The 13,105-nt window shown below is 36.5% G+C and overlaps 1 long non-coding RNA gene across 1 annotated transcript; it reads left to right on the top strand.

The window, feature by feature from the left end:
• Positions 1 to 2,605: 2,605 nt before the first annotated feature.
• On the top strand, positions 2,606 to 5,961 carry LOC110892156. The gene is made up of 3 exons (XR_004872441.1): positions 2,606 to 2,747; positions 2,895 to 2,984; positions 5,530 to 5,961. It is a non-coding gene; the product is annotated as an uncharacterized LOC110892156 (long non-coding RNA).
• The last annotated feature ends 7,144 nt before the right edge of the window (positions 5,962 to 13,105 follow it).

Here is a 13,105-nt window from a genome sequence, read left to right as displayed (position 1 = left end):
TGAAGGTACATCTTCTGTTCCTAGCAGTGCTAATCTTGCATTGTAGGTTATTCATCCATTCACTAGGGAATTGCTTGAAGAAGGTGAAATTGTCGAGGATCTCTCACATCAGCAATTGATTACTCTAAACGCAATGAGAGATATTGATGACGACGAGATTGATAAGATGCCTAGTGAGCCGGAATCTACTGATGTTGAAAACATTGAAGAAATTGTCTTTGAGGGAAATGAGAAGAAGTCTTCGTATGTTCGACAAGACGGGACTGAATTCGCCCCTTTTGATGAAGATTGGCTAAAGGAAAATTTGGAAGACATTGATGAGCATTTGAAGAACCGTGATACATCAGAAAATGCCACCGATGCGTTCTCCGCATGGCGCCAACGGTTCTTGTCAAAGGTTTCCAAGCCCGTGCCAGAGGCTGCTCAAGTTGATTACTTACGGTTTGAGAAAGCGAAGCCTAGTGGGCGAATCCTCTGTTGGATGTTCATGAAGGAAATACATTGCGTCGCCATCAAACGGGAATTTGGAATCTAATACTTTCGGTCGTTGCTGAGCATACTATCTTAGCCATTTTATGATGTGGCCGCATTGACAAAGATTGAGCTCATAAATCGCTCAAAATATGATGGTGCAACTTTATTCGAGCGATTGATAAAGTTGAACAAGAAGTCTGGATGGAAAGACAAGTCATACAAGCCTCAGTTCCCCATTTATCAACAAATCAAGTTTACTCTTGATCCAGCAACCAACACTGGCAGATACAAGCTTGTTTATGAGCCAGCGAAAGTGGTGGATAAGATACCCTTGATGCCGTTGAAGCAATATTTTCTTGGAGAAATGCAATTATGGTGTTATGATTCCGACACACACGAGGCAGTGATCGTTTTTAATGGCGATCGTGATAATTTCAGGATGTTGGATCCAATGTGGATCGTTAACATGTCCGCGTCTTACATTAACAAGTTATATCAGCATGACATTTTCTATGAAGACAAGGACGCGCATCAGGCGCGCTGAAATTTCAGCGCGTCGCTTGTTTCTGCTACTACCGGGGAATTCATGCGGGCAGTTCGTGGTCCGAACAACACTAAAGAAAGAAGCTTTGAAGACCGAAGACGAGTAACAGACAAGGGGGAGTTTGTTGATGCACTTTTGTGTCTGTAACTAGTCTTGTAATTACGATGTATTTTGCACGGTCTTTTGTCGTTTATCGAGTCTCTATTTGCCGTCGACCAAGTCGGATATCCTCCTATCCGCTTGTGTCCGACTTGTTTGTCTCTGTTTTGGTATGTAATGGTATATGAACGGTGCATGTTGCATAAAGGGTATTTCTGTCATATGTAGGTGTTTATATGTTGCCTGCTGTTTGCTGTCAGTTTGCAGCAAACAACTCAACTTTTGCAGCCTTCGGCGAAACAGAGTGTTTCATCGAACACCACACGACGAAACGCCCAAGTGTCCAATTCATCCTGTTTCGTCGTGATCAGCGACGAAACAGACTTGTTTCGTCGTCGTCTGATGGGCTTCTCATGGCCCAGTGTATTGGCCCAGTTCTGTTTCGTCGAGACCATGTTGGTTTCGTCGAAATCCTTGGCCCAGCTGCTATATAAACACCCTGTGTTTCGTTTAGAAGGCAGAGATGAGAGCATAGCCTTAAAGACATTTTGTCAAAACTGTGTTTGTATCGGTTGGAATTCTCATCCAGTTTAATCAATCGATTGTGTTTCATTGGTTAAACCTTGTTTGTTACCGACTTATATGTTTGATTTGGCTTAGTTACGTGGATTCCGCACACGTGACTTTGTTTGCTACAAACAAGGATTTGGTTTTGTAATCGATCCTCCGATTTCGGGACCTACATAGGTGTTGCAAAATCATCGGATTAGGACTCATACTTGGTTATTTTAAAAATAGACATTAATCATTTGCTAGGGTGGCAAAGATTCCAAAGTTTTAGATCCCATTGAAAGGGTTGCCATGTTATTATGACCAAGTACGTTAAACTATGAATGAGTCTGCTTGGCATCGCATCAGTTTGGCCTATTCAGCTTGCCATGGCAGTGGATTAGAGAAAATATCAAATTCTCTTGGGTGTCCAGCGGACCACCCATGAACAAATTTTTTTTGCAAGCACCACTGGAAAGGATTTACAGATCAAGAAGTACACAATCTTTGGAAAACAATCAGCCCCTTAGAAACTTGAATACGATGTGTTATATATACCAAAATACATTTACTATCTTTCTAGATTTTTCAATGCTTTACATATTCAATGAATACAAGTAAGAAAACACCTGCAATTGCAATATAGATATGTTCTAATTTTTGGTTCAAAAGGTTTTGTTCTACTATATTCCAATCGAACTAGTGTTACTTTGTTTTTGATATTCATGGTTTTTTTTTTTTTTTTTTTTTTTTTTTTTTTTTTTTTTTGACATGCTGATTGTGTAAACCCAAATTGAAATATTCAAATTTCAGTTATTGTTTTATTTTATTATTGAATCATTAAAAAAAATTCTATATTCATTTAACTTCTCTATGAAAAAAAGATATTAAAATTCCGTGGTTTGAACCAAAATTTAAGATTAGGGTTTTTCCCCTACGTTCTCACCTATATATAGTTAACATCATTTGGTAAATCATTTCACGGCCGCTCTTCCATCATCTGAGATCTTACCGCTCCAATTCAGTATGCTGTTTTCTGACCTGATTGGAGGTCCAATAACTGACCAGATCGAGTGTCCATGTAAGAAGTTTTCATCTTTGCTCATTAATTCTATCTGATCTGAAGATTTTAGGACTTTGGTGATATTTAACAATTAAATGTGTATTGTTCCTCTGCTCGGTATTTGCCAAGTTTGAGTCATGTTTTGAGAATTTTGTGTTTTGATAGCTGCTGACAGCATACATTGATCTATATGAGGTATGGGAATGGATCATAGCATGTTGACAGTTCATAGGAGCGCATCTATCTTTCTATCAGGTATGGTAAAATCAAGAAATCCATATTTTTGTTAAATGTTTATAAGATTCATATATTAAAGCTCCCTTTTCATGGTATATCGGGAGATCAAAATTACCCTGATATCAAGATATCTTTATCCTGGATGATGTTTAAGATTTAAGGGAAATAATGAATTATTTGTTGGACCCTAAACGGATTTGCAGCGGTAACATTGATCGGATTTGCAGCGGTAACACCATCATGCCCTTGCTCCATATTGACAATGATCGACAATAAGTTAACAATAGTCAATGATTATGAATATGTAGGGACAATTGGATGAATAAATGTCTTGGTAACGAGAATAGTTCCCGCCAACCAATATATATAATCAGACATGAAACGGTTACGTGTTCTTTCGGTTGAAGAATGGCGGGAATAACTGCCATTCCAATGGGTATCAACCAACCGACACACTGGTTCAATACTCGAGTTACATCGTTACACATACATACATAATAACATAAATATCACATATCCTAAATAAGAATTATGTTTATAATACGTCTAATACTCTCCCCTAAACATGATTCAGTTTACGAGAGTATTCAAGGACACTTGCATTAGCTTCATTCACGGCTGCCCTCGCTCTGTTGAAATCGAAGGTCCTTCTGGTCCGCCTCCTTTTAATCCCATTCCATCCATTTTTCAGTGAACAATGCATAGTGCTCCATTGGATTTCCAGCAACCTCTTGACTGTCGTCATTTCCTGCATCTTCACCAGCATCTCGTTCGACGTCTTCTCCTTCACTCCGGCTGCCTCTTGGATCCATCATACCTCCAAGCACTTCCTTTTCATCTGTCACCTTCTTATCATAGACTTTTGATTGAATAGTCTTGAATTTATAGTAATAAACGAGGACATCTAAATACATCATGTATACCAGACGTATCAGTTCACCATCACTATTCGAACCCCATTTCTTTGGCTATCATTGGCCAAATATTATTCTCTGTTACGTACCGATATCCTCCTTCTCGTTCTATTATTAGATACATATCTAACAGACATATTCTTCGATTATTTGAGGCATAAGCCGGAACAGGCCTTGTTGTTATCCCCAATCTCTCTGTTATAAACCACTCCACCATCTCTTCAAACTTCGCTTTCAGAATAAACTTGTATTTCCGGACATAATCATCATCGTCAATCATATCAAGCAATGCCTTACAATCCAAAAAATCCTTGAACTTCATTGTTTGAAGTATCATCACGTTCCAATCTGGTTCGTTAGATGATATTTCAAGTTTACTGAAATAATCATTCAAGTATTTTCTTTTGAACATCATAAACTCTGTTTCCATATCCATCATCCTCCATTTTTCTGCTAAACACATTTCTTCCTCTTTCGACAAACCAGACTTCACACTTATATTATTATTCAGTGGTTATGCTAAATGTTGGAAATAGTTTGCACTTATCACCTGTGAATTTTACTGTAAAACCTTGTGTAATTAATTGATCATAACTTAGAACATTCCTATCTATGTGTTGTGTAAAGAACACACTTTGAATCCTGATCTTTTCGGCCCCTGAAATAACATCTACCGGTCCTATGCCCCGAATAAAATAAAACTGATTTTCACTAGTTCTGGTTTCGACATCATTCATACATTTAATACGCTTAAACATACTAAGGTTTCCAGAAAAATGATGTTTCAGAGTCTTACTTACATACCACATCTCCGACCACAAACCCCCATCGGTTCCGACTACGAGACACTCCATTTTCTGATCTTTCCTGTAGTCATCATCATCTTCATCATCACGTTGTTTCTCCACACCGGTGTTAATGGCGATTCGTATCAACTGAGATTCTTCATCCTCTTCTTTCCTTTTGCAGTTGGAGATTTGATGGCCTGGAATATTACAGTAGTAACATCGTTTCATCAGCCACTTCTGTTCCCGTCTCTCGTCTGCACAGTGTTGACATGGGAATGTGGTGGAAGATGCCCTGGGATCTGAATAATCTGGCGCTCTGATACCACTTTGTTGGACCCTAAACGGATTTGCAGCGGTAACATTGATCGGATTTGCAGCGGCAACACCATCATGCCCTTGCTCTATATTGACAATGATCGACAATATGTTAACAATAGTGAATGATTAAGAATATGTAGGGACAATTGGATGAATAATTGTCTTGGTAACGAGAATAGTTCCCGCCAACCAATATATATAATCAGACATGAAACGGTTATGTGTTCTTTCGGTTGAAGAATGGCGGGAATAACTGCCATTCGAATGGGTATCAACCAACCGACACACCGGTTCAATACTCGAGTTACATCGTTACACATACATACATAATAACATAAATATCACATATCCTAAATAAGAATTATGTTTATAATACGTCTAATATTATTTAGGCATGATTTATTGGAAAGCCACTCGTATTTTTACCAACGGGTTTTTTAAGTAGACCATTGGATAATGCTTTAGGTTTGTATAATTATGGCATACTACTTACTATTCTCGTCATTCACTGTGTTTGTGTTTGTGTTTGTTAAATTCTCACAGCAACTCGATAGAGGGCCGCCATTCACAGTTGAAGTTGTGTTATACCTGGTGGTGGTTCAGAACTGTTAAATGAACGCATATGGAATGCCTATGCTAGACCGCAGGTATATGTTCCTCTTGAAGGGGAACACATTTACTACTTCCCCAAGGACATATGTGGTGCTTTTCAAAATGGCAAACTTGCAGATAGCATAAAACCCATCTCTCAAAATTAATTCCAAGTCATCTTGTATTGCTTTATTATGTTGTTGTTGTGTTCCAATTTAAGCATTTAACTGTATATAAAATGAAAGCAGGTTGTTATTACTGTAACAGCTTCAGACCTCCATGCATCATGGATTAGACAAGTAGCGTTCAACATTTTACATACCAGAAAAAATATTGTGCAAAGCGATGAATGTTCAGAGTCTGTGGTGTTATTATTCGGAACATTAGTACAGCGCATCATAATTTACTTTAAAATATATGTAGGAATAAGGTTCATGATGACCTTTGAGGATGAACACTTTGCTGAAAGTAGGTACATATGACTCTCATTATTAACATAGGAGTTTGGTGGGACTGTCGTTGCTGTTGGGGACTCTGAATGGAAATATATAGAGGTAGTTAATCCGTTCCTCTAAAACTCAGTTATTTCTTCTAGTATCACCCAACGTATGATATTCAAACAAATTTCTACTTTCCAAAAACATTTAACTTAAACAATGTTTTACCTTCCGAAAACATCCAACTTACACAAATGTTTTACTTTTCCCAAAACATTTTACTCGAATGACCCTTTGGTGACCTCATTCTTGGTTATCTATATTGTGATAAGTGATAAAATATACTTGTTAAATAACCACTTGACTTTTGATTTCCCAAAGGAGCACTCAAACCCAAATTAGTATATACATACGCTTATACATATAACTCCAAATAACTGTCAAACATATGATTTAGCACAAATTTACACATGACCGAGACTTGATGCGGATTGTTGAAGAAGGAACCTGTTGATACACGTTTGTGGACGCGACTCGACGCGACGAGATTCGATCAAGGACGCGACTTTCCTTCGTCGTGTTACAAGATCAAACATGGGCCAAGAAGTCATCAAGGGCCTTGATCAAAGTCCTTGGCCTGAAAACAACTAAAGATACAACACTTAGGCTGAAAACAAGTGCACGTATCAAGATTGGGCTTCAACAGGTTGGGCCTAAGCCCATACGCGACGAAACAACAATGGAGTCGACGAAACAAGGCTGTTTCGTCGACCATGACTCCATTTCGTCGTCCATGTTTCATTTGGTCATCAATTTCGTCATGATGTTTGATTCGCCGAGTCCAAGTGTGTTTCGTGGTGCTGTGACTATGTCAGTCTGTGAATAAGAAAAAGACACAAGAACAGAGAGAACAGAGAGCACACACACGAGAGAACTTTGAGAGTTTACAGAATAGATTTGTAAACATTGAGCTTGTAATAGACCCTTTAATACGTATTAATACAGAGGTGTTAATTGGTGAATCTTGCGTGTCGTGTATTTGCGTGTTCTATCTCGGTTTGCTATCTCGGTTGGATTCCGCACAACCGGGGTGGTTAGTATACAAGGATTAGGCGACTAGATCCTCCTAGCCGGACCTACAAGTGGTATCAGAGCCTTGGCTCTTCTCCTTGTTAAAACCGAGGTGTTCTTGGTGTTTTTCGGGTTTTGAAAAGTTCATATTTTCTGGAAAAACTTATTAAAATCGGGTTTAATCTTGTGTTTTTCCTTTGTGTTTTGTTAAAAACCTTGTTAAATTAAAGTTTATATGTTAAATATAGGTTTTTATTAAACATTATCAAGCAAAACCGCGTTTCGGTAGTGTGTTGGGTCACCGGAAAACTCATAGTTTTACCGGAAAATTCATTGTGTTCTTATCACATTCAAAGTGTTCTTCAAGTTTTACACTTTTTAATCTTTGAAAACCATTTGTGTTAGTTGTTTGTGCTTTGAAAATTGTTAATTGATTATAATATTCAAACCATGCTTGTTTGGTGAAACAAGCATGTCTTAGCCGAAAGCATGTTCCTGTTGTGTCAGTAGATAGGACTAAACCAAAAAGTTTACCAACCCTCTGTCACCTATTTGACGAAACACAACTCAACGAAACAGGATTATCGATGAAACAAAAATTTCAGTTTCGTCATTTGTATCTTCGGCGAAACAAAAGTTTTGTTTCGTCAACATCATATAGAAATCAGTTTCGTCATTGTATTGGGCTTCAAATTCTTTTCGTCGGCCCAGGAAGCCCAACAAGGAATCAGTTTCGCCGAGTTATAGGACCCTTGTGTTTCGTCGTTTGGGCCGTCAAAAGACAAATTGGTTTCGCCATCTTGAAAGCCCGACAAGCACAATCCAGTTTCATCGTGCATGTGCATGTGCATGTTATTTGGGCTTCAAATAAATAGTGGGCCTTTAATTTATTTCGTCAAGTGGGCTTTATCTGTTTCGTCGTCCATATAATTAATTTTCCTGTTTCGTCAAAAAGGTTTATAAAATCTGTTTCGTAAAGATAACCAAGCCTGTTTCGTGGAATTTTGGTTTCGTCGAAACACTTGTGAAATTTAAACAGAAGGTTTGCATTTGTGATTTAACTGTTTGTTTGAGGTGTGTTTTTTTCAGATAATCATTCTTACACGTAAAACATGAATCCAAGTTGGTGAGGAACTCCGTCTCCGGATGAGGGAAAGTACAGAAATACTAGTTTATCTCCCCCGTGGGCCGAATCTCCCGTATCCACTTCTTCGCAAGCAAATGCTATATCAACCGGTCAATGGGCATTCATTTCAAATCAAACTCCGAGCATTCAAAGTATTCTCTTAAGCGAAAGCGAAACCGGAAGTTTGAATCGATCCCCAAAGTTGATGCATTTAAATGAGTATCCGGGGTGGGTTGATAGGTTCTACACATACGTGCTATACGTGCTTGGGAAAAATACAGAATTGTGGTTACGTTTCACCACAGATTTCGATCAAACAATAGAGGTGGCCGCTTCATCTGCTGCTACGTTTGCCGATCTTCCAGAAGATCAGAAAAAGACGTATGATCTGGAAAAGAAATCATACGCCATTCTTACTCAGGCGTTAAGTAAAGATATTTACCATCAGTTTGTCAGTTTCAAGACAACAAAGAAGTTGTGGGACGCATTGAAGACCAGAGGGGTACGTAATGAAGCAACACGTCAATTGCGACACGATCTACTCAAGAAAGAATTCGATGGCTTCACGTGTATGGATAAGGAGACTTTGGGAGATATGACAAGCCGGTTCTATCACTTACTTACAGAGTTGGGTAATTTTGGGGTTGTAACGACTCTAGTGGAGGTAGTGAAGAAGTTTGCTGATGCATTGCCACCCCAGTGGAATAGTTTCTTGGAAATTCTGAAATACAACGGGGTTTTGGCTACTACAAACATCAATGACTTTGTGCAGCTTTTAGAGAACAAGGATCAGGAGGAAACTCTAAAGGCAAAGAAGGTTCCAGTCCCACAGAATCCAGAGATGTATTATGGAACCTCCAGCACCTCTTCTGCAAGACCAGTCTCTCATGCTCCTCTTCAAACGGCATTTGTCACCAGCACAGATTTGTATGGCAATCAGATACAGGATCCTGTCAAGCCAGCTCCGACAACAGACTTGTATGGAAATCCTCTACAACCAGTTCCTCAACAGCAAGTCTATCGGCCATCTACCGTAGCAACTGATCTATACGGGAATCCACTTCCTGCTCAACAACAAGCATGTTATGGAAGCACGTCATCTGCTGGTCAGCAATCAAAGCCAAATATAGTACGGCTCGACACATCAAGCTTTTCAAAGGTCAGTGTGGAAGTAGCTAAGGAACATATGGAGCTGCTAAACACTTTGGTAAGCGCGTATTGTGGGTTAGTGGAAGGTCAGATTGGCAACATTAATCTGACACAAGAAGACTATCAGCAGATTGATAAGGAAGAGATGGATTTAATGGACATCAAGTGGGCCTTCGCGAGTGCTGTGAGGAGGGCACACTACTAGAAAATGAGGTTAATGCAACTTTTTAGATGCAACTTTTGTCTGTTGTGTTGCATTTGAGTCTAATGCAACTTAAGTCAACATAAAGGTTGCATTAAAATATCTAATGCAGCATTTTTCATAAAAAGTTACAAAATTTTATTAAAATTGCAACCTTTTTTTCTTAAAAGGTTGCATATGTGATTGAAATTTGCAACTCTTAATAGAAAAGTTGCATTGTTAAAACATAATGCAACTCTAGTGCTAAAAGGTTGCATAAATCATTGAACTACACAAAAATATATAAAATTTTGATTTGTAAATTGTAATGAAAAAAAACCCTTTCAATACTAATATTATTTTGGTGACATTTGATATTAAAATAATATTTTCTAATAAAATAAAATGGTAGGATAAATTGTCGACTAACTAAAAAAACTTTTGAATCCTTTTTAGAAAAATAACACTTACGAATACCACGAACTAAACAATAAGGGTCTGTTTGGTATGGGGTAATGGAATAGATGAGAGAATGGAATGGACGAGTTAATGGAACGGACAACGGAATGAAATGGATCATTCCATTCCGTTGTGATGTTTGGTTACTCATATGTGAATATAATGAATCATTACTTTGTACAATTTGATAAACAAAAAAAGATGAAGTAACGAAACACAACTGTATTAAAAACGACAAAAATATAATTGCCTCAATAATAATAATAATAATAATAATAATAATAATAATATATTAATGTTATAGATTTTTTATATATTAATATTAGTATGAATATTAATAAATATAAATATAAACACAAGTAAAAGTATAAGTATATATATAATAATAATAATAATATATTAATGTTATAGATTTTTTATATATATTAATATTAGTATGAATATTAATAAATATAAATATAAATAAAAGTATAAGTATAAATATACTAATAATAATAATAATAATAATAATAATAATAATAACATATTTCTTTCCATTCCTTGAAGGAATGGAAAAAAACACATACATACCAAGGAATGAAAATTATTATATTTGGAAGGAGTTACATTCCTTTGGAATGCTCCATTCCATTACCACATGATAACCAAACATGTTTCTTTTCATTCTATCATAATGATCCATTCCATTCCAACTTCCATTCCTTCATACCAAACACTACCTAATTGTTGTAAAACTTTTGATCAAATCTCCCTAAATATCATCATTTTTTTAAACATTATTTCTGTATTAACTTAACCCTTAACATTACGGTAAAGTTTTTTTTATTATTTTTTATTACATTTTCTTGGTTAAATAATTTGAAAACAGAATATGACCCAATAAAAGTTATCAAGTGATGGTCTAATGTGATTAAGAATAGTTAATTATGATCAAACAAGGTTAAGCATACTCAAACCTTAGGCACTCATGGTGAGTTTATTGAAATTTGTATATCAAAATACAAAGAGGTTTATATATAAATTATATTATTTATAAACTTTTTCAATATTACAACTGGTATATGTTTTAGTTTCCCTCCCCAAATAGTTCCCCAAAAATTTTAGATTTCCCTCTCAAATTTCACAATTGGACATCCATTTCTCCCATTACCTAGCCCGATCATTATTATCTCCCTCAACCCCCTCTCGATCGTCTCCTCCTATTGAATCCAACCGCTGCACCGCTGATGAATCACATCGGAGTGACCGATGAACCACCACTACATGACTAGACGGCTGGTCATCGCTGCTCATTCAGTGTCGCTTCAATCCTCACTTCAGCCCTAGGAAGGTATTTTTTTTTCTTTTCCATCGACTTTGCTTCAATCACATTTAGGGTTTTAATCAAAATGTTGATTTTGGTCAAAAAAATTAGGGCAAATGCGTGTTTGTGGGGGCATATCATGTTAGGATCGAGGATTTATAATATTTCTGAAAGAAGAAACACTTGGCATACAACTTTAGGTATATCATTCCTGGTTTAATTTCATGATAATTTTGTATTTTGGTGCACCATGCTAGAGATTTGTGGATTGAAATTTGTAATTGAGTCATGTGTGTGATTGCTGATAGGTTTTGGGATTTTGGTTTGATTTGAGTTTTGCTAACTGGGGTTTTCTGGTGAAGCCAGAGACCCTACCTGATGGTACATTGAATTTAATGATTTGGAAATGTATCAATTGTGGTAAGAACTGGGTAAGTTCTTGTAACCTTCTTTTATTTATTGTTATTGATAAGATGATTTTTTGTTGATTGGAAACTTCAGTGCTTTCAATGGCTGGATGATAACTCATATCTTCCATTATAATTTAAACAATCCTCATGTTCTTTCAGTCTGCAGATTGTACTAGCAACCGATTTATGAATCATGTGAGTTTAATGTAGTGGGTGTGAAGGTGACATGTCTTATACAAAAAAGCACACACAACCAACAATACATAAATGGTACATTACAACTATTAGGTTGCCTACGTAGAATCTAGATCTTTATCTCACAGTGTTGGTTTACTTGGTTGATGACTTGCACTCCTTTTGTAAATAGCTTTATAGTTAATCCATTACGTATATAAATATAGGTGTGATATCTTTAACTAGCTGATCCATTTTGGATTACTTGCATATGTTTAATGACCTTTAAGCATTTACTTTAAATAGGTTGTACATCTTTTACTAGTCTGCTTATCACTAATTCACTAGGGATTTGGCTAGGGATGCAAAGGAGACGAGACGAGCTCGAGTTCGTTTGTTGTATGAGAGCTCGAGCTTCATCTTTGTTTGAACTTTGTTTCTAAAGCTCGAGCTTGGCTTATGGGTAGCTTCTCAAGCTCGAGCGTGGCTCGTTTAATATTTATTAATTCATTTATATTGATAATAACTGTTTTTTTAATATATATATATATATGTGTGTGTGTGTGTGCGCGTTTGTATAATTCAGTTATCTAAACATAATTTTATAATTAATAGAGTAAATTACGATTTTGGCTCCTGTGGTTATATCACTTTTACTCTTTTAGTCTAAAAAGGAATCTTTTAACATCTGAGCCTCCAACGTCTTTATTTTTAACCCTTTTGGACCCCAACGTCTTTTTTTAACTCTTTTGGCCCCCAACATCTTTTTTTCTAACTCTTTTGGCTCGTAAAAGTAAATGGACAGGGTTAGTGTTAAGGGCCAAAAGGGTTAGAAAAAAAGACGTTGGGGTCTCAGATGTTAAAAGATTCCTTTTTGGGCTAAAAGGGTAAAAGTGATATAACCACAGGTGCCAAAATCGTAATTTACTCTAAATAATAATTATTATTATATGAATATATATTTAATACATTAAATAAAAATTATATAAGTTATAGCTCGTATAGGCTCAAACGGCGGCTCGAGATCGATAATTTTTTTTAGTTACTAAGAAAATGAACATTAAAGAGGGGGCTGAAGAAGAATGCATGAAGAAAGAAGAATATCGCTCAATCTTATACATAAAAAGTTTTCTTTGGCATGGTGCGTCTACTAGGGATGTTTAGATTAGTTGTTTTTGAAATCAAGTATAAAAACAGAACTTAAAGTAAAATAAATGC

The sequence above is a fragment of the Helianthus annuus genome, chromosome 11 (assembly GCF_002127325.2).
Source record: "Helianthus annuus cultivar XRQ/B chromosome 11, HanXRQr2.0-SUNRISE, whole genome shotgun sequence".
NCBI classification, from domain to species: domain Eukaryota; kingdom Viridiplantae; phylum Streptophyta; class Magnoliopsida; order Asterales; family Asteraceae; genus Helianthus; species Helianthus annuus.
Note: the sequence above shows the minus strand (reverse complement) of the source record. Positions and strands in the feature narration are given on the sequence as shown.